This window comes from Cupressus sempervirens, chromosome 7, assembly GCF_028749045.1.
Source record: "Cupressus sempervirens isolate cs-2001-9-10 chromosome 7, ASM2874904v1, whole genome shotgun sequence".
Lineage (NCBI taxonomy): Eukaryota > Viridiplantae > Streptophyta > Pinopsida > Cupressales > Cupressaceae > Cupressus > Cupressus sempervirens.
In genome coordinates, this window is record NC_143124.1 from 145,866,925 (window position 1) to 145,889,679 (window position 22,755).

At 36.9% G+C, this 22,755-nt stretch overlaps 1 protein-coding gene across 2 annotated transcripts in view; it reads right to left on the reverse strand.

Annotated features, from left to right (window-relative positions):
• The window catches only part of LOC149545941 (magnesium/proton exchanger-like), a 281,445-nt gene that overhangs the window by 118,946 nt on the left and 139,744 nt on the right, over window positions 1–22,755 (reverse strand). The window lies entirely within an intron of this gene.

The window sequence follows — 22,755 nt, forward strand, 5'->3', positions numbered from 1 at the left end:
AACAACAAATTATGCAAAGGAAGCATGTGATATCTTTGAAACGAACTTAAAGGGGACTAATACACTTAGAGTAGTGAAGCTACAAATAATCAGAAGGGAGTTTGAGAACCTTCATATGAGGGACAATAAACCTATTGCAGAGTTCAACTCACGAATCTCCACTTTGATAAAATCGCTCAAATCAAAAGAAGAAGATTATGAAGAGAAGAGGATTGTTGAAAAGATATTGAGGAGTTTACCTCATAAATATGACAACTTTGTGATGACCATAGAGGAAGAAAAAGACCTCACCACTTTGAACATGGATGAGTTGATGGGAACTCCTCAAACCCTGAGCACCAAGTCAACAAATCAACAACAACTTGGCTCAAGAGAATTCAAGAGGCAGGGGGAGAGGAAGAAATGGTTATAGTAGAGGCTCAAGAAGTAGAGGTCGTGGAAGGAATGGTCAAAGGAATGTTGGTGCAGAAAGCTCAGGACAAACAAGAAACCAAGAGGGAGCAAGCATCTCTCAGAATAGCTCTAGAGGAGATAAGAAGAATTACAACTCAAATAAGAGCAATGTTGAGTGCTACTACTGTCATAAGTATAGGCATTATGCAAGTGAATGTTAGAAGAAGCAGGGTGATCAGTCAAAGAAGAATGTTAATGTAGCTCATGTGAACATGAGAAATGCAAACAATCCCATAGCCTTTAGCATGTGCAACATTGGTGAAGAAGGCAACCATGAGGTATGGTACCTAGACAACGGTTGTAGCCCACATGAGTGGTAATGAAAGTTTATTTTCTTTTATTGATAATACTTTTAAGTCTAAAATTAAGATGGGAAATAATGGAACCATTTCCATAGTGGGCAAAGGATCTATCATGATCTGCACCAAGCAAGGTGAGAAGAAAGAGATACAAAATGTGTATTTTGCCCCCAGTATGAAGCACAATTTGATGAGCATTGGACAACTCATTCAAAATGGTTACAAGGTGCTAATGAAAAATGACAAGTGTGTCATTCATGAGAAGGATGGGAGTAATAAATTACTTGCAGCAATCCAAATGATAAAGAACCGGATGTTCCCATTGAAGATAGAGACATGTTTTTTTTTCTCAAGTTAGTGCTACACCTCCCAAGAATGCATATACAACAACAAATCAACAAACAACTCTTAGGAGCGTGATTGAAGACCCCTCCAAGCTTTGGCATCTCAAGTATGGACATCTTCACTTTTCTGGTTTAAATTTGTTGTCCAAGAAAAGAATGGTAGATGGTTTGCCAAGCATAGTAGATTCATATAACAAGTGTGAGGCTTACATTTTGGATAAGAAACATAAGCTTCCTTTAATTTTGGAAATTCTAGAAGGGCTAGAGCACCATTAGAATCGGTGTATTATGATTTGGTAGGCCCTATGAAAATTACTTTTATTGGGGGGAGTACTTATTTTATGACATTTATAGATGATTTTAGTCGTAGGACATGGGTGTATTTTTTGAAGAACAAATTTGAGACATTTGAGGCATTTGTTGAATTCAAAGTCCTAACTGAAAAAGAATGTGGACACTATGTAAAGGTCCTTAGATCAGATAGATGAAGGGAGTACAACTCCAATATGTTTGTAAATTTTTGTAGGCAAAATGACATAAAGAAAGAGCTTACAGCTAGTTATACTCCACAGCAAAATGGAGTGGCTGAGAGAAAGAACATAACCATTGTTGAAATGAAAAGAAGCATGATGAAAGCAAAAGGACTCACAACTGAATATTGGGGAGAAGTTGTAGCAATAGCAATGTACTTGATCAATAGGTGTCCCACAAAGTTAGTTTGCGACAAGAATCCTCTTGAGGCTTGGTCAAGAAAAAAATGGTCAATTGAACACTTGAGAGTGTTTGGATGTGTACGTAGCATATGTACATGTGCCTAAGGAATAAAGGAAAAAGTTAGATGACAAAGGTGTGAAGTGTATCTTCATGGGTTATAGTTTGGAATCAAAGGATTGTAGATTGTATGATCCAATCGACAAGAAGATCATCATTTCAAGAGATGTGGAGTTTCTTGAAAATCAGTCATGGGATGGTTTGGTTGGTGTATCTTCAAGCACTTCAAGCAAAGTGTTGAGTATTAATGAGGAAGAGGAGGACATTGGTGATGAGCAAGATGATGGAGCGGAAAACATAGATTATAGACAAAGGCAGAAAGGTAAGTAGCCCCTTACATGTTGAGTGATAGCTCCTAACACTTCTAGACAACCTCGAGTTATTATGCAAACTAGTAGTAACAACAATACTAAGAATTCAGATCTCACTCTTGCCTCTCTCTTGCCAAGAAAGACTAAGAGTCTAAGGGAGATATACCAAGATGAAAGGTATGAAAAAGATTATGATGAGAGTGTTAATTTTGCATTATTTTCTTATAGTGATCCAATTTATTTTAAGGAAGCTGTGAATGAAGAAAAATGGTGTAATGCCATAGATGAGGAAATAGATGATATTGAAAGAAATGAGACATGGGAGTTAACTACATTGCCTCCCAAGAAGCAATTAATTGGAGTAAAATGAGTTTACAAAACCAAGTGTAATGCTGAAGGAAAAATAGATAGGCATAAGGAACGTTTAGTTGTCAAGGGGTACAAGCAGCAATATGCAGAGATTTTGATGAAACATATGCCCCGGTTGCAAGAATGAAAATCGTGTGTGCTATCATAGCAATTGTAGCCCAACACAAATGGAAGTTTTATCGAATAGATGTGAAGTCCACCTTCTTGAATGGTGTATTGAAAGAAGAGGTTTATGTGGAGCCGCCACCTAGTTATGAAGTTGCAAGTGAAGAACACAAAGTGTATAGATTGAAGAGAGCTCTTTATGGGCTCAAGCAGGCTCCGTGGGTGTGGTACAACAAGATTGACTCATATTGATGAGCAATGGCTTTAGAAAAAATGATGGTGAGCCCACTCTCTGAATCAATGAAACAAGTGGTAAAGTGTTGATTGTTGCCTTGTATGTAGATGACTTAATCTTGACTAGAAATAATAATTTTCTAATTGGTGAGTTCAAAGAGGCCATGAAGAATGAATTTGAAATGGCAGATCTAGGTCTCTTGAAGTACTTTCTAGGCATAGAAGTAAAACAAACACATGATGGCATCTTCATCTCTCAAGAAAAATATGCAAAGCAGATCTTGGAGATATTCAAAATGCAGAACAACAAGACAACCCTAACACCAACAATAGTAGGTTTGAAGTTGAACAAGAAAGATTGCAACAAAAGTGTGAATCCAACATTATACAAGAGTATGGTAGGAAGTTTGATGTATTTGACTACAACTCAGCTAGACATGATGCATGCAGTAAGTTTAATTTCTAGATTTATGGAAACACCAAAGGATTCCCATTGGAAAGCGAGAATGAGGATCCTAAGGTATGTGAATGGTACCAAGGGATTTGGGATTTTGTATACTGTAGATAATGATTTTAAGTTGGTTGGTTACACAAATAGTGATCAAGCTGGAAGTTTAGATGATAGGAAGAGCACTTCTAGATACATGTTCCATATGGGATCAAGTGTAATTTCGTGGGCATCCAAGAAGCAACCTATTGTTTCTCAATCTACAATAGAAGCTGAATACATAACATTGAATGCAACAGCATGTCAACCTATTTGGTCAAGGAGGATCTTGACAGATTTGAATGAAAGGCAAGAGGATAGAACCACAATCTTTTGTGACAACATCTCCTCAATTGCAATGTCTAAGAATCTAGTCTTCCATGAGAGAAGCAAGCATATAGAGATTAGATATCACTTCATCAAAGAGTTGGTGAAGAATGGAGATATAAAAATTGAATTTTGCAAGTCTGAGTAGTAGCTAGTAGACATATTTACTAAGCCCTTAAGCATTGGAACTTTTGTGAACCTAAGAGAGAGTCTTGGTGTAGTTGATTTGGATCAGGAGTGATCCATGTCTTTCTTGGCTTGAGACAAAGGGGAAGTGTTAGAAATTTAATGCATTTGGTTGATTGCCTCTGGAGCCAAATGCCCACCAACCCGCCTGACAACATTCAACTCGGTAGGTGAGTTTGAAATCCGAAATGAGAGAAATTTTTTGCTGAAAGACAAAAGGAATGAATATGTTTCATTCGATCAATTAGAGAGATCAGAGAGTAGAAGAAAAGTGCAGAGCAGAGCACATAGTAGAGAAAGAAGATGATCAGCAGATCAAGTCAAAGATCAGAGAATAGAAGGAAGGTTCAGGAAGAAGACAGTGCTTGCAACAACATGGATCTTGACTGCCTTGTTCTCTGTGAGTTTGTATTGTTTTGTCCTATGAAGCAATGATTGCTCTAGGCTCATTGTATGAAACCTCTAGTGTTGTAAGTTTGAAGTTTAAGTTTTATTAGTTTGAAGTTTTTAGGATTTTTCTGGTTGAAGTCAAATGCTTCCAAATTTTGTAATAGTTTAATCTAGTTGAATAGAAAGCAAACAAGCAAGTAGGTATACAAATATTTTGTCTCATTTCTATTCTTTATTGCATATTAGATAGTGTTTGAGAAGGTCATACTTGTAAGCTTCATTGGTATGCTCTCTGTGTTTTAATGGTGGAAATGTTCAAACTAGAAATATGTTAATAGTTCACTCAGTTAGTGTAAGACATGTTGTCTTTACCGAGCCCACCAAGTTTCTCTCTGCAGTCCTTACTGAGTACATTCAGTTCTTATTGATTGACCAAGCTCACTCAGCATCCTCTCTTTCGAGCTCCACCTTGTAATGGAGACCGAGCTCACTCGACATCCCTTGCTGCTGAGCTTACTCAGCTCCTTCATGTGCCGAGTAACTCAGCACCATCTCCCTGTCACTTGACACCCTCTTGTGTTGAGCAAAACTGTCACTCGGCACCTTTGGCTATCAAGAAAATTTATTGAGTTTGTGATTTATTTTTCACAATAATATCTTCCTTGCAAAAGCCTTCATCGAGTTCACTAAAAATATTAAGGTTTCTGACATCAAGTTATTTTCTTAATTTTATATATTTTCATTTAGATGTCATTGGTTAAACTTCTCCTTGTTGTTACAAAAGTTGCTTGGTATTCCCTCTTCATATCAGGTGTGAGATGTTATGGCGTTATAACTTCATACATTTTAGGTGGCTGAAGTTATGTCTCACATGGACTTATTTGGTGTCTTTATGACTGTTGGTTCATTGTTATGAAACTTTTTAACCTTTCCATATTCAATGAATAGAGTTTATCCATTGCTGAAGAATTTTGGGTGGAGTATTATGACACAGATAATTTTGCATGTATATTCTTAGAATTTAATTATTCTTTGAGTGTGCAGTTATAATTTTTTTCTAGTGTTTAAAGCATTCATCTATCTTTAGTAATAAGGGTGATATCTTTGCTATAGTATTGTGATTATTTAGGAAGTGTGATTCATACTACATAATTGCTCTGTGTATGATCGTATATGATCATTGATTGTGGAAAATTCGTGTTGTTCATTGAAGCATCTATGAGATACTTACCGTTTTGATATTGATCAAATTGAAAAAATGGCTTATTGATAGATAAGTATTATCAATCATAAGCATGAAGATCATTGTGATTATTTTGAGATTACAATAAAGGATCTATATCTTTGTACGATGATTTTTTCACCCTCAAGTGGAGGGTGTTCCCAAGATAAGTTTTTGTTTTATGTAATACTTTAGTGTTTTGAGTCTCAATTTATTGTATTTTTATGTATTCCAGTTCAAAATTCAACACAATTCAATGCTTATGTTAGGTTCAAATTTTCCATTATTTTGAAGCAGTCTTCCAAAAAGTCAATGTTGGAAATGAAACCCTCTATCTTATGCTATCCTTGTCCTCAAAATTGGGTGTAACATAGCATTTTCAGATTAGTTATTTTCATGTAGACCTATTTTCAAATGGGACCTATTTCTCTGACTATAATGCCCCCTTCTATGCAGTCAATCTTGTAGAACTTAGCCCAATTAATTTTTGTAGGCTATTTGAACTTATTAGCCTAGTTAATTTTCATAAGCTGTGGTCCGAATTTGCAGAATTAATTAATTTAATTATGTAATTTTTATAATTAATTTCATAAAGTTAGAAACTAACTTTCGTGGTTAGCTAAGTGAGATTTTAATAAAATCTAAGTGTCTAGAAGCTTCTCTCATGTTATAAAATAGTAGCTTGGCCTTCTTTGAGAAATGCTTGGTTAAGTAAGAGATAATTTCCATAGCAAGTCAAATTGTGATATTGCTATTAGGATTTAATTATGTGAATTTGAGTCAAACTCATTGACCCATGTTTGATGAGTAGTGATTCAACATGAATCCATCTCTCATGAGAATAAATGGAACACTTAACACTCATTGGATCTAGGTGATGCTCATAGGGGTGAAGCATCGAGACTTCATAGGAGGTCACCCATCCCAGTACTATTCTAGCCTGTGCGCACTTAACTACGAAGTTTACTCCATGGGTAAGCCCAAAGCTTGCAACCCCATTTGCAAAACCTTCGCCAAGTGTTGTGCCTTATGAACCATTCATTAGAAAGCCCCTTAAGCTCATCAATTGATAAGTAAGAGATAATTTCCACAGCAAGTCAAATTGTGATATTTTTATCAAGATTTAACTATGTGATTTTGAGTCAAACTCATTGACCTATGTTTCATGAGTAGTGATTCAACATGAATCCATCTCTCATGAGAATAAATGGAACACTTAGCACTCATTGGATCTAGGTGATGCTCATAGGGGTGAAGCACTAGGACTTCTTAGAAGGTCACCCATCCCAATGCATCAATAGGAAATTTGCATGCACAAACAGTTGTTTCAACTACCAATTTGCAAGCTAGAATAATGCTAGTTATGGTGCCGAGATCTCACAGTCCGAATGAAGGTAGTGTGAAGCAATATGACGCCCACTTTGGTGTTGGAAAACTCATAAATTATTGATGCCGATAGCAGCATTCAACACGCTGGTCAATGAAGGATTAATTCTTGTCAGTGGCGTTAGATTATGTAGCCACAGGCCCTTGATAATCAGCTCAATTTGAATGCCAAATTCAGAATTCATAGCAGCACCATTGTGAGAATACTACAAGATGAAAGTCACTCGAATCTAGAGTAATTCAATGGGCCTCTAATTGCAGTAATAACAGTCAGAGACTGCTAGCAAAGTCCTCAGAATTTCAAACCCCAAAATGCAGGATATCCAAATGCTAATTAAGAAGGACTTGGCATTTGAATAAAGATTAAACCTCACTCCAAATTGCAAGAGAAACCACGCCCAACAGTGGTTGAAATCAGACACCCAAATGCACAATTCCCTCTACCCCAAAACTCAAATACCAAATGGACCAAAAGACAGGATTATTAACTGCAATTATCTGAGTTGTACATTACCAATTCTTTCAGTATGAATTTTCTCAATAGCAGACCCAAATGCAATGCCCAGCAGCAGTGTAAATGGGGTATCACCAACCTATATTTCAAATGCCAAATTCCTCAGCCAAAATTCTCTTCGCTGTCATAGTAGCAACAGTATGAGAAGACACAATCTCAGATCAAATCTTTTATACTTTAGCAATGGATTGAAATTCACAAGATTCAAACCCTCACAAGAGATAATAAAAAGCAAAAGACGATTGAATGACATTTCTCACAATTAGAGTCATCTTTATAATACAAGTGTGCAGCTTGGCTTTCTCTTCACACTTCTCCAAACATGGCTTTCTCTTCACACTTCTCACTCAAGAGGCTTCAACTTCACAACACCAAATTATAACATGAAGTAACATAAAGTGCTTTTATATTTATGAAACCTCATTAATTAAATATGTACTCCATCAATGAATAGCTTAATCATATGCATATGACAACTAACTTCCAATGCCACCAGTGCACTACATAATGTAAAAATTACCCAAAATAGACTTCCTATAAATAGCAAGTCTGACTCAGAGACCCTCAAAACTCACTGTTAGCTTATGAGGGTCACAATGATGAATTGATCTAGTCAAATGCAAGAACTTGCTAAAAATGGAGACATTATAGTCCCCCCTTCCAAGATTGTTTGTCCTCAAGCGATTTGGCAACACATCAAACTCCTACCTCCACCAGGGTCCAATAGGAAAATGCATGTGATATCGCTGTCATCACCAACCCATCCCCATACTAACATCATTGTCAGGAAAAACAATAGGCTTTGTAGAAAGGCATGTAATACTTGAGCTGATGATGTACAACCCAAAGTATCATGGGAAGATGGTTCCATAGGAAGTCTTAGTGTACCCTTTTCACTGGATCAATCCAACCAACTTGGCAAACATCAAAATTAGGTACAAGCAAACTCTTCACCCTGATGGAGTCCTAATTAGGACCTCCATTCTAATTACTTCCACAAACCTCTATTGTCATTATTTGTACTATCTTTTATAGTCAAATTTACCAAGGCTTCGTGTTTCATATTTTGGTGGTTGTGAAAGGTTTGCCTTGGGACTGAAAGATTCATATTTCTTACATCAAGATGTGCAGGTTTTTGAAAAAATGTACTCAAAGCAAAGGAAAATCCTACTTATTGCAGTCATGAAGATTTGTTAAGAATGACATCAGAAAAAAAGATTACAATATCTGAATTGGATTGTATCTTTCTTTAGACAAGAGTATGAAGGCCCTAGAAAGCTATTCTTTTATATGGTCTTCCGGGTACAGGAATACCACACTTGGTGCAAGGTATGAGGCACAATGGCTATGAAATTTGGGTTGGCAGTTACAAACATCCTGTACATTATTGATCAGAGGTGTTTGAATAAAAGTATATACATCCCTCTACCCGATTTGAAGACAAGACAACTTGTGTTCCAGTTCTTTTTAAGAAAAACTGTAATGAACTTGGTGAAACATTTGAAGTCTGGAGACATTGAAATACGCATGTAACTGTGATCAAAACTCAAGTGCATCTCCCAAGTCAAAAGGTGCGCAGATCTTATAAATAAAATAAAGATAAAGGGGCATTTTCACTGGGGACTAGCATTGACTGATGCTATTAATTCACTGGAAGAGTAAGAATGTTAATCATAGGCCACTCTAGTCAGCGTAATATCATGTATAAACAGAAAAATAGTCCATTAGCAAATATTTTGACATTGACGTCATTAAAAAGCCTGGAGTTAAATCCAAAAGTTTTCTACCAGCAATCACACTTTGGCATGGGCTTTCTAAAGTCAGTCTGCTGAATCTCTCCGCATCAGTCTACCACTAAACCGATGATATTAAATACACTAAAATCATACTGCATTCATTTTATCGCTTAATTGAGATATTTGTGGTTATCAATCCTGGAATCGATCCATGCAGGTTATGCGCAAATTTATGCACAAAACTTTCATCGTCATTTTGAGAGATCAACTGGCAAACAAGCAAATAGTCACAGCAAAACCAAAAATGAGGAACTAAAATAAGGAAAGCAATAATTAATACAGGCTCAAGGCACGATGAAGTGGCATTGACAACAAATATCCAAAGACAACAGACGTAGAACCATTTTGGAGAGACGCATATGTTAGAATATAAAGTCCACCAATATAACTGAGGGGAGGGGGTGAACCAGTTATATAACTATTATGACAATTATCAATCTTATTAATCTTTAACCATATGCGCAATATAAACAACAACCATAATAAGATATTCATACACAATGACACCATATATATTAACTAGGGAAACCCTTGATCAAAGGGAAAATCCCGGTGGGGATGGTACCCACAAGATAATGTACTAATATAAATATTCTTTGTTAGAGGATGGACCCTGTTAGGAGTCAATAAAAAAATTCAGTACATATCAGTCCCTGTTAGGAGATTCCAACCCTATTAGGAGTTGTAAAAGACAAATGAACCCACTATCCAAATAGCTTCAGGGGTAAGACCAATAAACCCACTGTCCAAATGATCTTTGTATTATTCCTTGTAGAATAATATAAATGAATTGTACTTCCTTTCTAGTCCTGTCAACTGAACTTCTGCTCCTTATGATCTCGATAGTAGATCACCAACTTCATATCCAATAATCCCTTGGATTGCTTACTCTCATTTACCAAATACTCTGCTCTAGAATTCATGCTCCTCAATGGTAATTTGCATCCAACTTTACATATCTCAAACAAGGAAAATATCTTTCCTTTATACCATGTCCTCAAGACAATTCCTTGAGTCGGCTTTGAGGCTTTCCCAACTAATTATAATAAGACCACATTAAGATAATTAATTATTTCGCAATCACACAATATTGTTGGCTCATAGTCTTTACAATTTCTTACACGTGCGACTCCAGACCTTGCGCACTCACTGACATCACCATCAAACTATCTACTGTCAATTTATAAATTTGCATATCTCGATTGTATCTTTGTTATGAGATACAATCCAATCATCAAAAACTGCTTATCAAGTACTCTATCTCTGTACTGTTCTCTGTAAATCAAGTATATCTTCTGTACATTTTCGACTTACTTCATTCACACTTAACCTCGTCATTAGGACATAGTGTAGAACATATCCTTAACCGTGCTTCACCTGAACATCAAACCTCTATCTGTATGACCTCATTCCCTGTCTTCTACTCTACCAATCATCACATAATTACTACTATGTTGACATCGATGACAAACACAGTCATGAATGTAACATGTCAATCATGCTACATGCTCTCCAATGCTTAGGATACTCCCGTAAGAAATACCATCAGCATTCATTCTAATGACATATGTAGTGAGCAGATATGAGCGTTGAATAGAAAGAAGCGATGTTATGAAATAAGGGTCATGCTCCATAAGCCGAGCCATCTTATCTCCGAAAAAAGCCATTAATATATCTCATCCATAATTCAGAAATAACATATCGATGGCTGCAGATAAAAAATGGCAAAGGCCTGATAAAATAAGTCAAAGACTCTTGTATCCACTTTAGGCAGTCTTAATGAAATGGTCAAATTTCATCTACGTTGATTACATAAACAGCAAATACGTCAGAAGATGCAAGTCTGCATTCAAATTTGAAAAAAAATAGAAAGGAAATACCATAAGCTTGAATATATGAAATGAATAGGAATATAAATAGAATCAGGAATCTCAGATGTCATAATTTGGTTTTCTAGAAAAGTTTGGTGTCTTTGACATAACTCACCCCTCATCCACGACAATGGAGATTTTAGTGCCCGTATCTCACAGGGCCACCTGAGTAGGGAGTCTATTTTTGATACTAATCATTATTCAATAACTTAAATTCAATGATGTTTTATATTTGCCGCAGGTTTATGAGATGTACGATGGTGAGAAGCGGATTATACAAATATAAATTGACCATGAGAAAATGAATAGTTCAAAAGATATACGATGACGGGATGCAGTAAGAGCACCTGTGATAAAATACGATGGATCCATGTATATGGTGAAGAGTTCGATATCAGATGTAGTACTTGGGAAAATCTATCAAGGGCAGGCTCAAGAGTAATGATAGAATGAAATGGTCTCAAATGAATTGTAAATATGACTGTAACGGCAGAAATTAAATGGAGAGCACCTTGTTTGAAGATTATCTGAAATGGAAAAATACCAACATCTTCCCATTTTTTTGAATGAAATTTGGAGCATGAGTTTGACTCATGGACATCAGATTTTGATCTTTAGGAAACATTTGAAGGAGTTGTTACATATCCTAAGTTATTACAAATGTCTTGTAAAATATACGGTTGTATTTAGTAAACTGAGTTAGGTATGCGGAAGGGGTGTGCTTATTTTCTCACAACCTTTCATTAATATATAAATGTGAGATGTAAAAATAAAAGAGACAGACATTTTTTTGAGAATTCATAAGCCAATGTTATCTGAAATCTGATATATTAGAAGAGAAAGATGGGACGATCTTTTCTGACATGAAGTTTAGAGTGTTGTGCTAATGTTCAAGGGAGGCATAGAAGTTCATTTGCAAGTAAGACTGATCCTTTGTTGATTTCCAAAAGAAAACAATTGCGTTTTACCTGATTTAGTTTGTACAGAAACTTATTTTATAGCATTTACCGTTTGACAAATAGGGAGCTTGCGATAAAACTAATGTTTTTATTTTCCCTTATCTAATTTGTTTTTTGAAAGAAAATAAATTTCCTCTTAGATTATCAATAAATTGCATATTTGATATAAATTTCTGCTTTCTATAATTCAGGCTAGTTTGTGATATTAAAATATCTTTTTTCTCATAAAGTTGTACGTAATAATCTATATTGTGAGTGACTTTGTTGCCCAAATAGATAAGGCACTAGTCTGTAAATTTCATTTGGAACTGAAGTCTATTTTGCAAACTCCATATTAATTTCAGAACATTAATACCTAAAAGCAATTTTATCCAAAGCATCCTTTTTTTAAATATCTTTATTTCCAAATAATTACATTCTCAATATTTGCAAATTTTAGAATATTGGAAGTTGTATTTACATTCTATTTGAAGCATTTACGCCTTGAAGTAATTAGTGAAGTTTTGAATTTGATATACTTTCAGCATTTTTATATATCTATTTGAAGTGGTGCAAACTAGAAGATTCCTAGGAAAAAAAATTTGCACTTGTGATCAGATTATCTGCTATAAGAATCCTTGGACTTCAGAGGTTGGTTCAGGATCAAGTGCACCTACCTTGGCCTTGCAGAGCTAGAAGCACAAAGGACTTGGATCTAACTAATCAGTCTTGTCAAGTTGGCCTTTATCAATTGAAATACCAGCATTGAGTTGGCAAGCCTCATAGGATTTCAATTCATGGTTTTGGGAACCAATAGATTGGCAACTCTACTAGGGAAGAGTTGCAAGTAAGCTTTACAAGTTTTTTGTTTTCAGACCAGCATAGAGATTTATTTAATCAAGACATCGTGGTGAGTTTCATAATTCAGATTTTGTTTGAGATTGATATTTCAGCATTCAATATTTTCTTGTTTATTAAAGCATTTGAATAATTGATACTATTTCAGATATTGGAAAAGTCTGATATTTCAATTAAGCATTTAGTGTTTGTTTGCTTGTTAAAAAATTTCAAAATTGATATTATTCAGACTTTTAAGCCCCGATTTTCATTGTAGCATAAAATATTGAACATATTATTAAATAACATCAAAAGCTTTCTTAAATATCATATAGAAAAGATTCAATTTTTATGAAGGTTCTGATTTTTGTTTCACATTTGTATATCTCCAAGATTTTTTTTTTCTTTCTGAAATTTTTGTGGCACATACTCTATTGAGGAAGAACCTAAGTATTTAATTTTATTTCCCTTAAGAGGGTGTCAACTCTATCGTATATGCATTGTTCATGAATGATTAGTTAATTTGTACTAAAAGAGATAAATGAATTGATCATCTATCTTTAAAGTACATATGGGGAAGGAGAATGGTGAATCAAGGACAATATAAATTCACAGAATTAACATTTGAAAGAAGGTCAAGAAAGAATAAAAGTGAAAAATCAAACATCAAACATGAGTTATTCAGAACATAGACACTGTTGTTGACAAAACTATACTATAGCCGACAGGATTAGAGTTAGTATCCGAAAGGTTGTGTGACGGTTGAGTCACCCCTTCGAAAAGTTTATGTACATCATCTAGATGGAATTATGAATCATCATTGTAATTGGAATTGCATATCTACTTATATGAATTAAGTATGTTGTTCTGTGTTACATTCTAATCTCTTAATATGATAAACATTTGTTTACCCTGTATGGTAAACATTTGGTGTCATTGCTAGTCGAACTTGGTACAGAACAGGTGTTATGAAGATTAATGCCAAATTTTCTCAATAAGGATAGCAATAAAATAAAAGACAAGGATGAGATACACATAGCACAAGAAGCATTAATCCTCACACAATAGGTGGAGCGGAGGCAGTAGTTTCAACAGTTCATCGACGGGCACCGAAGTGGTGAAAGAGCACAGACCAAGGAGTGCTGAGGACTTGCTTGAGGAAACGCAATAGAGATTGGATTTGGTAGAAGAGACAAGAGAGGAATTCCTAAACTTGTATAGGGCAAGGGTAGAGAATTCAGATGAAAGGGAAGGAACCCACATAGCTCGAGGTGCCAAAGGAGCAAGAGCGTGGGGTGAAATCTTCGTTCCTGATACACCTAACAAACGGATATAAGTTGAGAATCGAACAAACTCACTTTTAGAAGACCTCTTCATACCACAGAGTAATGTAGTTGTCTAAAGTAGCACAATTGTGCAGAACAACGCAGGTACAGAGAACAATGCAAGTACAAAGAACAAAACAGGTGCTCAGAACAACATGGATACACATAACAACATGGGTGCTCAGACAATGCAGGTACACAGAACAACAGAGGTGCTTAGAACAATGTGGGTGCATAGAACACACGAGTGTGCAAAATAGCACAACAAGTACCACAAATACAGAAGTTGTTAACAATGGCAAGACCAAAGGAAAAATTACTGAAATTTAATGGCAATGGGATTGACAATCCAGTCAGACATTGTAAAACATGTGAAACAATCTAGACTGTGAATGATGTAACAGATCAGGATAACTTGGTCCAATAGTTTCCAACTACCCTACGAGGTGTAGCGATCGATTGGTTTTCAAACACCGACCCAAAGAAGTTAACTACATGGCTGGATGTCAAGAAAGAATTCATAGCAAAGTTTCGACTACTCAGGGATGATAACGAAATAGTAGAAAAAATCTACAGTACCAAACAGGCAAGAATGAAACAATCTACGTATACACGAGGAGGCTGAAGGAGCTAGTAGGGAAGATGGAAAGCCAACTAACAGATGGGTTGAAGAAAAAGAGGTTACGACCAACACTACGAAAAAAGATGAAAATTGTACCTCCAAAAAAGGGAAAAAGAAGAAAAAAAAAGGGACAAAGAAGAAAGACAGATCATCGAACTCAGAAGATTCATCCTCTGAAAGCAGCAGCAACGGGGAATCAAGTAAAAAGGTTCGGGCACTATAGAAGGACATGCTATGTATGATGAATGAGTTCAAAAACATGAAAAAGAATCCTGGCCAAGTAAGAGAAGGGGAAGTTGGAACTATGGTGTAGGGATTGCAAGGAGGAGGGCCATGCAAAGGGCTCCTGTCCTAAGAACCAATTTAGCAATATCTGTCAAATTGTGGGACATTCTACCAAGGAATGCTCGTTCAATATGAAAATGAAGTGACACAAACAAGTATAACTAACGCAAGAAGTGTCCACCTCAGAAGCGGGAACAAATATGAACAATGACGCAGCAACCTTTAGGAGGGTACCAGAACAATAACTGACGCAAACGAGATGACAACAATAATAACAGGGGTCATTGCCAGATATAGTACGATCTAAGTGGATGGCCAATGATACAATGCCGTGTGTGCAACCTTTAGGGCCACTTCGCCAAAGACTATTCTACGAAGGGAACACCATAGCTATTGTGCAAATGGTGTGGTCTTGCAGACCAGGAGGATTCAAAATGCCCTAAACCCGGGGTGAACCTATTAACCATAGAAATAGGTGACAAGGAAATATTCGCAATTACTCATGCGCAAGCGAAGCAGACAACATATCTAGATTCCAAAGAGGAAAAGAAAAGGATGCAGCAATCAAGAGGGGAAATAGAAAAAGAGATGGAGGCTGAAAAATCACAAACAAAGGATACTGCTAGCACCTCAAGGAGGAACTAGGTAGAACAAAGTATCATACGATAGGTAATGCAACTGAGGTTCCCATGAAGCTGAATGACCTTCTTCTTGCAATGCCTCATTTACAGATTGCAATCTTAAACATGACACCTTCCCCAAAGGCAGTATAAGAGCCAGGGAAGGATACACAAGGTGGAAGCTGAACAACTGCAGCAGACCCAATGCTAGTTGCACTGAACACTAGAAGACACCCTACAATAGTCGAGAAGCTATTCTCAGAACTAACCTCACGGACACCATCGTAGATGGAGGGTCAAGTGTAAATTTATTGCCTGAAGAAATATGGAAGAAGTTGGGGAAACCTACTCTATGGTCGCCTACATTGCCGATCAACACGGGATCAAACCCCTCAGGACTCTAATGGCACAACACGCAACGATTGGGACACAACCCTTCTTACTAGACTTCGTGGTCATTCCATTGAAAAGAAAAGGGTGTGACACCATCCTCAGAAAGGGCTGGCTGGTATAGGAAAAGGTGAAACATGACTGGAAAAAGAATACTCATCTATGGATAAAGGAGGGTGTAGGTTCGTAATCAACCTACACACCCAGACGATGGGAGAAGAGGCAGTGTCGTTAGACTCCGAAGGTGAGGAAGGGGACGATAAAGGGAAGAAGCAATTGGAACCCAATGACGCAGGAATCCTAAGACTCAAAGAAGGATCCGAAGATGATCACTTAGGTTCGATGAACAGCCTACTCCATTGGCAAATGGAGGATTATGAGCTCTTTCCAAGCTGTCACATGTTAGGGGTCAAGGAAGGAAGTAAGGGAGAGGAAAAGAATGAATTTCCAACAGAATAGAAAGAACTGAAAGGAAAGGCACAGATAGATGAAACACCTGCACATACATTTAGTGAAGATAAGCCTATTAAATAAAAAGAACCCATCATAAAGACGGTAAACTTAGGGGACGAGGCTAATCCAAAAAACATATTTGTGCAAGATGACTGGACTCTAGTTTTGAAAGCAACAACATTTAAAATATTTATGGAGTATAAGGAATCAAGATGTTTTTGCATGGACATACAAAGCCCTGAAAGGGGTATCACTAGAATTGTGCATCCACCGCATCCCACTGATAGGAGCAGTACCCATAGGGAAGCAACCATATCGGATGAACAAAAACTATGCCACATGGGTCACAGATGAGATTAATCAGATGCTTGAAGCAGGCATTATTTTTAGGGTACAAACAAGTGAGTGGGTATCCTCAATTGTGATATCTCTAAAAAGGATACCACTCAAATAAGGATATGTGTAGACTTTTGATGCTTGAATGCAGTAACAATTAAGGATCCGTTCCCGATACTGTTCACTTATAGTATCTTGGAAGAAGTTGCAAGGCGTGAAATATATTCATTCATGGATGGATTTTCCAGTTACAACCAGATATCCATTGCAAAAGAAGATAAGCTCAAAACAACCTTCATAGTAGAAGATGGAGTATACAACTACAACAGAATGTCGCTCAGTCTATACAATGCTGAATGTTTCAAAGAATTATCCTACACATCTTTGACAAGATGTCCATCAGGAACTTCAAAGCATTCTTGGACAATTGGTCAGTCTTCAGTGTGGATGACAAACATGTGACCGCACTCAAGGAATGCATGGAAAGATGTAGATGAGTGCGGCTAGCACTAAATCCGAAGAAGTGTAGATTTATGGTAGCTTAGGGGAAACTCTTGGGATACATCGTATGCAAAGTAGGATTAAAGACGAATAATGAGCAAGTCTGAGTAATTCTAGAAATGCCACCTTCGATAGATGTGACAAGTAAAATCATTCCTAGGACACATAGGGTACTATCAAAAGTTTATTAGGAACTTTGCCAAAATATCCTACCCACTCGACAAGCTAATCTATAAGGGGGGACGCTACAAATGGGAAACAAAGCAAGATGAAACCTTTCAAGGATTGAAAACACGACTAGCCACAACACCTATCCTAGCTTATCCAAACTAGGACAAGGAGTTCCATGTACACGTCTATGTGTGAAACTATCTAATCGGAGCAATGTTGGCATAGATAGGTGATCATGGATTGGACCACCCAGTGTACTTTGCAAGTAGACTATTGTCTAAGGTAGAAAAGAATTATAGTACGACAGAGTGGAAGATTCTCAAAATGGTGTACACCATGCAAAAGTTTAGACACTACCTACTGGCGACCCTATTCGTGTTCTACATAGATCATCAAGCCTTGCTATATCTCGTGAACAAAACGATCATCCAAGGACGGATAAGCAGATGTAGGAATTTACATTTAAAATTGTGGTACGCCTTGGGAAAAGCCACGTAAGTGTGGATTATCTATCTAGGATCAAATCAGGATAACTTTCGAAGGGAGTCAATGATGACTTTCCCAACGCATAACTACTCTAGATTGATGTACTACCATCATAGTACGCGAGTATCGGGGAATATCTTTCGACAAGGCAATTTCCTAGGGAAATGCCCGCGCCAAGCGAGAGGAGGAAACTAGTACTGAGAAGTTGAACATTCCAATTAATCAACAGGTTTCTATATAAGATGGGACCTAACTAGATTTTACAACGATGTGTTCTAGAGGAAGAAATACCGAAAGTATTGAAGGAAGTACATAAAGGGCCCGCAGGAGGACATATAGGGTCAAGCACGATAGCACTGAAGATACTTCTAGCAAGATTATTGTATCCAACCATGCACAATGACGTGAGAGAGTGGGTCATTGCATGTGAGACATGTCAGGGGGTCAAGAAGCCACCGAAGAGGGATTTCATGCCTCTGAACTCTTCACATGTGCAGGAACTATTTGAACGTTGGGGGCAGGACTTTGTGGGCCCCTTAAGGTGAGAAAAACCCGAAGATGCAGGTACATTGTTGTAGCAACAAAATACCTTACCAAGTGGGTAGAGGTGCGAGCTCCAGCGGACAACTCTGCAGTGAACACAACAAGATTTATCTATGAGAAGATCATTATGAGATATGTGATTCTGATATAGTTGACAAGCAATTGTGGGGGACATTTTTTCAACCATGTCATCCAGCTACTCACTACGAAATTCAAAATATACCATTCTTTATTGAGCCTATAGTATCCTAGAGAAAACGGACAAGCAGAACCCATAAATAAAATCTTGGTTGCAATAATCTACAAGTCTCGCGCAGTTGAAAGTGAAGATTGGGAGGAAAAGTTACCACTGGCATTGTGGGCATACTATACTTCTTACAAAGTTACCATGCGACACACTTCGTTCCAGCTGATGTATGGCCAAGAAGCCATAGTACCGGTAGAGTTTATGGTACCGAGTTTACGAATAGTGATTGAAAATAAACTTGGAGACATGGAAAGTCTGAGGGAAAGGTTGTATAACTTAAATAAACTTGACGAATGACGACTACAAGCACAATGGGCCACTGAAGTTTCACAATGCACACGCAAGATGTGGAAAGACAAGCACCTAAAACTAAACAAGTTCCAACTAGGCCAATTAGTATTAAAATACAACGGGTGTAACAAAATCAAATTGGGCAACTTTAAAGTGAAATCAAACCTAACTGTTTTTGTCCTCATCACACAAAAAGACTAAAGAAGAGACAATTATGCAGTCAGCCAGGAAAATAGCTTAGAAGAAGAAGTTAAACAAAGATTCAATAACAAGAACAACCATGAATAGAAATGTGAAGACTTTACTATCAGGAGTGCGTGTTGCAGGAGGCACAAGCACAGGCACAAGTAAAAAAAAGGACAAGCAGGCAACACAACCAGCTACACTTGATCACCTCACACCACAAAATATTTCCTTTGAAGGCCTAAATGGAGCCGAATGTAGGAGATGGTGCCAGGAAACACCTAAGAACCATCTGGTGAAGAATAGCATCCAAAAGTGTAGGTGGAATGGGTGATACGAATGCCAATATTTTGCATTTGAGATTATGAGGGCTTTCTACACATGATGATAGAGACCTATGATCAATTCTCTTGAACCAGTTCATTTGCTTATCTTGGGCGTGACCTAGTAATCTCATTCAGGGCACCAGAATTCACATAGGTATTTGGAATACCTGGCCATGCGTAGGGGGACGGTGAGAAGGAAAGGGCTGTACGGTGACTGCATGAAGTAAGATAGGAGATTGGAAGGGTCGTACAAAATGGCCGTACGGGTATGATGATGACATATGGTATTCACTACCAAACAAAGAAAGATGGCCGTATTCTATGTTCACTATGGCTGTACAGACCAAGAGGAAGCCAAACGAAAATGTCTGGATGCCACATGGTACAACAATAAATGCAAACACATTCTTACAAAAAATGAGTAGATCAAACACAATAATAGAAATTTGGATACGAATAATCCCTTCAATATATGCCAAAAGATGGTGCTCTGATTTGCCAGATCTGAGCGAAGTATTACAGGCGATGGAATAGGGTGAGGGTTGATTTCCACCGAAACTGAGATGACCAAATAGGAAAGATCTTTCAATTCCAAAATGGCGAACAACAAAGAATCCCAATAAGAATTCGCAGTACAGAGAAAATAATCCAAATTGCATACCTAAAGACTACCTACAAGCTGTGCTTAAATACCCCTTGAGAACTTTTCGAGGGTGTGCAAAGATATCTGACGGTGACACAAACTACGAAAAAATAAAAATGGGTCCGAAATATATTAAATCAATCGGCCCATTAACAAGGTTTAACTAAATACATTTATTTTATAATGGGGACATTACAGAATTTAGCATTGATATCCATGTGCAAATTGGTGATTGGTCCTAGCTCGATAGAAAATGTTTGAAACAAATTTTTTTTGTTTGAAGGATCACTTGCTATTTGGGGAAGACAATGTCACCTTGGATGACAATGTGGCAAGCACTCGTGCCAACTCGGCAGGAACTAGCAAGCTTGTTGACACCAATGTCCGCAGTGAAACAATGAAAACGATGTCTTAATCTCGCAGAAAGTTTCATCCAAACCCTCGAGTATGTGTGATTACAAAATGGCTTCTTAGAATGTGGGAGAGATAGACCCTTTGAAGAGGGCTTACAATGTTTTCCGAGTTGGAGAAGCTAGCAATTTAGCCCCATATGCATTAACAAATTGTGTTCTTTGACCTTTATAATGGTAAGTCTGTGAACTGTAAACAAAGCAACAGCCAATTATGTATGTTGGATCTATTTATTATACGAATCTCTATAGATGTTGTCATACCCATAGTTGGAACTATCACCGAGTAATCGGTGAGTTTCCAACACTCATTGAGTTTTTGAGCTTGGCGAGCAGAAAGGGTTTACTTGGTGGGAGGCAAAAAATCGCCGATTAATCGATGAGTTTTTTTAAAAACTTGCAGAACAGCAAAAAGCACATGCTGGCCCAGCAATATAGGGCAAAAATAATAATTTTTTGCAATGCCAGTTGCATTTGTGCATTCTAGAGACTTGTTTCTTTTGTGTTCTCTTTAATTAACTTATTAGATGCATCTTCTCATTAAATTTGGCAAAAAAATGTATTTTTAATTAAATTTCAGCGGTTTATTTTAGGTTGCAGAGTTTTCCCGAGTTTTTTTTTTAAATGGCCAAGTTTTTCTCGATTAAACTTTTGGGGGGCTCCAAGGATTCCAACTATGGTCATACCTACCACATGCTTCGTTTTCTAATAAAACACATAAGGTTAATTCAACCAAAAACAAAATTTTGCTTGACAAACATGCCCAATTCAAAAATGAAAATTGACGGAAAAGTACAAAAATTTGCAGAACCATCCAAAATTGTAAATTGTACCCAATTGCAAATAATGTTGTCTAAGCTTGATTTTCAAAAAACATTTGCCTCAAATTTGACCTTTCTTCCCAATAGGCAAATTTATAGTTAAAATTCACCGAAACAGCCACATAGGCACAATGGCAAGGTCAAATCTTTCTCTAGATGCTCCCAATACTTGTTGAACCTCTTGATCTGAATCATGACCCTCCAAAATATGAGATAAATAGCTCTCAAATGGTAATACAATGACACTCCTATGGCTCTAATATCATGTAAGAATTTGTTGAAGGAAAATAATTAAATGTCGAGATCTAGAAGCTCATTTGAAAGCACAAATAAGAGAGACAAAATAATATGATCAAATGTTTCATTCACTATTGATCAATTGATAATAGATGCCCAATCAATAATTACAATGTAGATGTGCTTGAATATATTGGCAATGCATGATAACTAGGAGTGATGCGAGAGATAACCTATCAATCACACTAGGTGTGATCACATGTCCACCAGCAGTGGATCATCCTCTATTTTACAACAAAGTATGTGCAACAATGAGAGGATGATAATGTGATAGGAGCACTAAAGGTGGATCTCAAACATAAAGAGGTATGAGATGATAACTGGCTCCACCTCAAGTGAATTTCTCCAATAACATGTGCTAAAATGAAATGCAAACTCCTATGCATCTACAAGACAGCTAATATGAAAATGTATTATTCTAAATAAACATAAGTGTAATTACTGATATTTAATTGTACCAACAATATTTACCATACCATCAACATTACATGTGCAATCATAATTAAAATAAACAAACTAGTAATAAGAATTTGCATTAATATAACTTTATTTATGATTTATTATGTTAATTCAGTTCTATTTTCTTTTGCTTTTATGTATCCTCAGTTTTCAGGGCTTTCAGCAGGGCCCTGTGGAGGTTCTTCTCAGAACTGCAGGGCCCTTATAGAAAATGCCAATGTTGTCAGAAGAGGACTGATATTACTGAATAACCCAGAACATTTTCAAAGAGAACAAGCACAAAGATTAGCACCCCAAGTGTTTTGATTTGGGTACAGAAGATAGTTGTAGAATCCAGTGCTTTGTATCACGATTTTTATTTTCCAACCTTCCATTGTTTTCTTCCAATGTGGAGATCACTGCACCATAGTCTACTTAATGAATGTTTGGCCTTAATAATGCAGATATGCATGTATTTACATACATACCAATCCTTTTGCATTACTTTCCCGTTTTCACTTATTTTC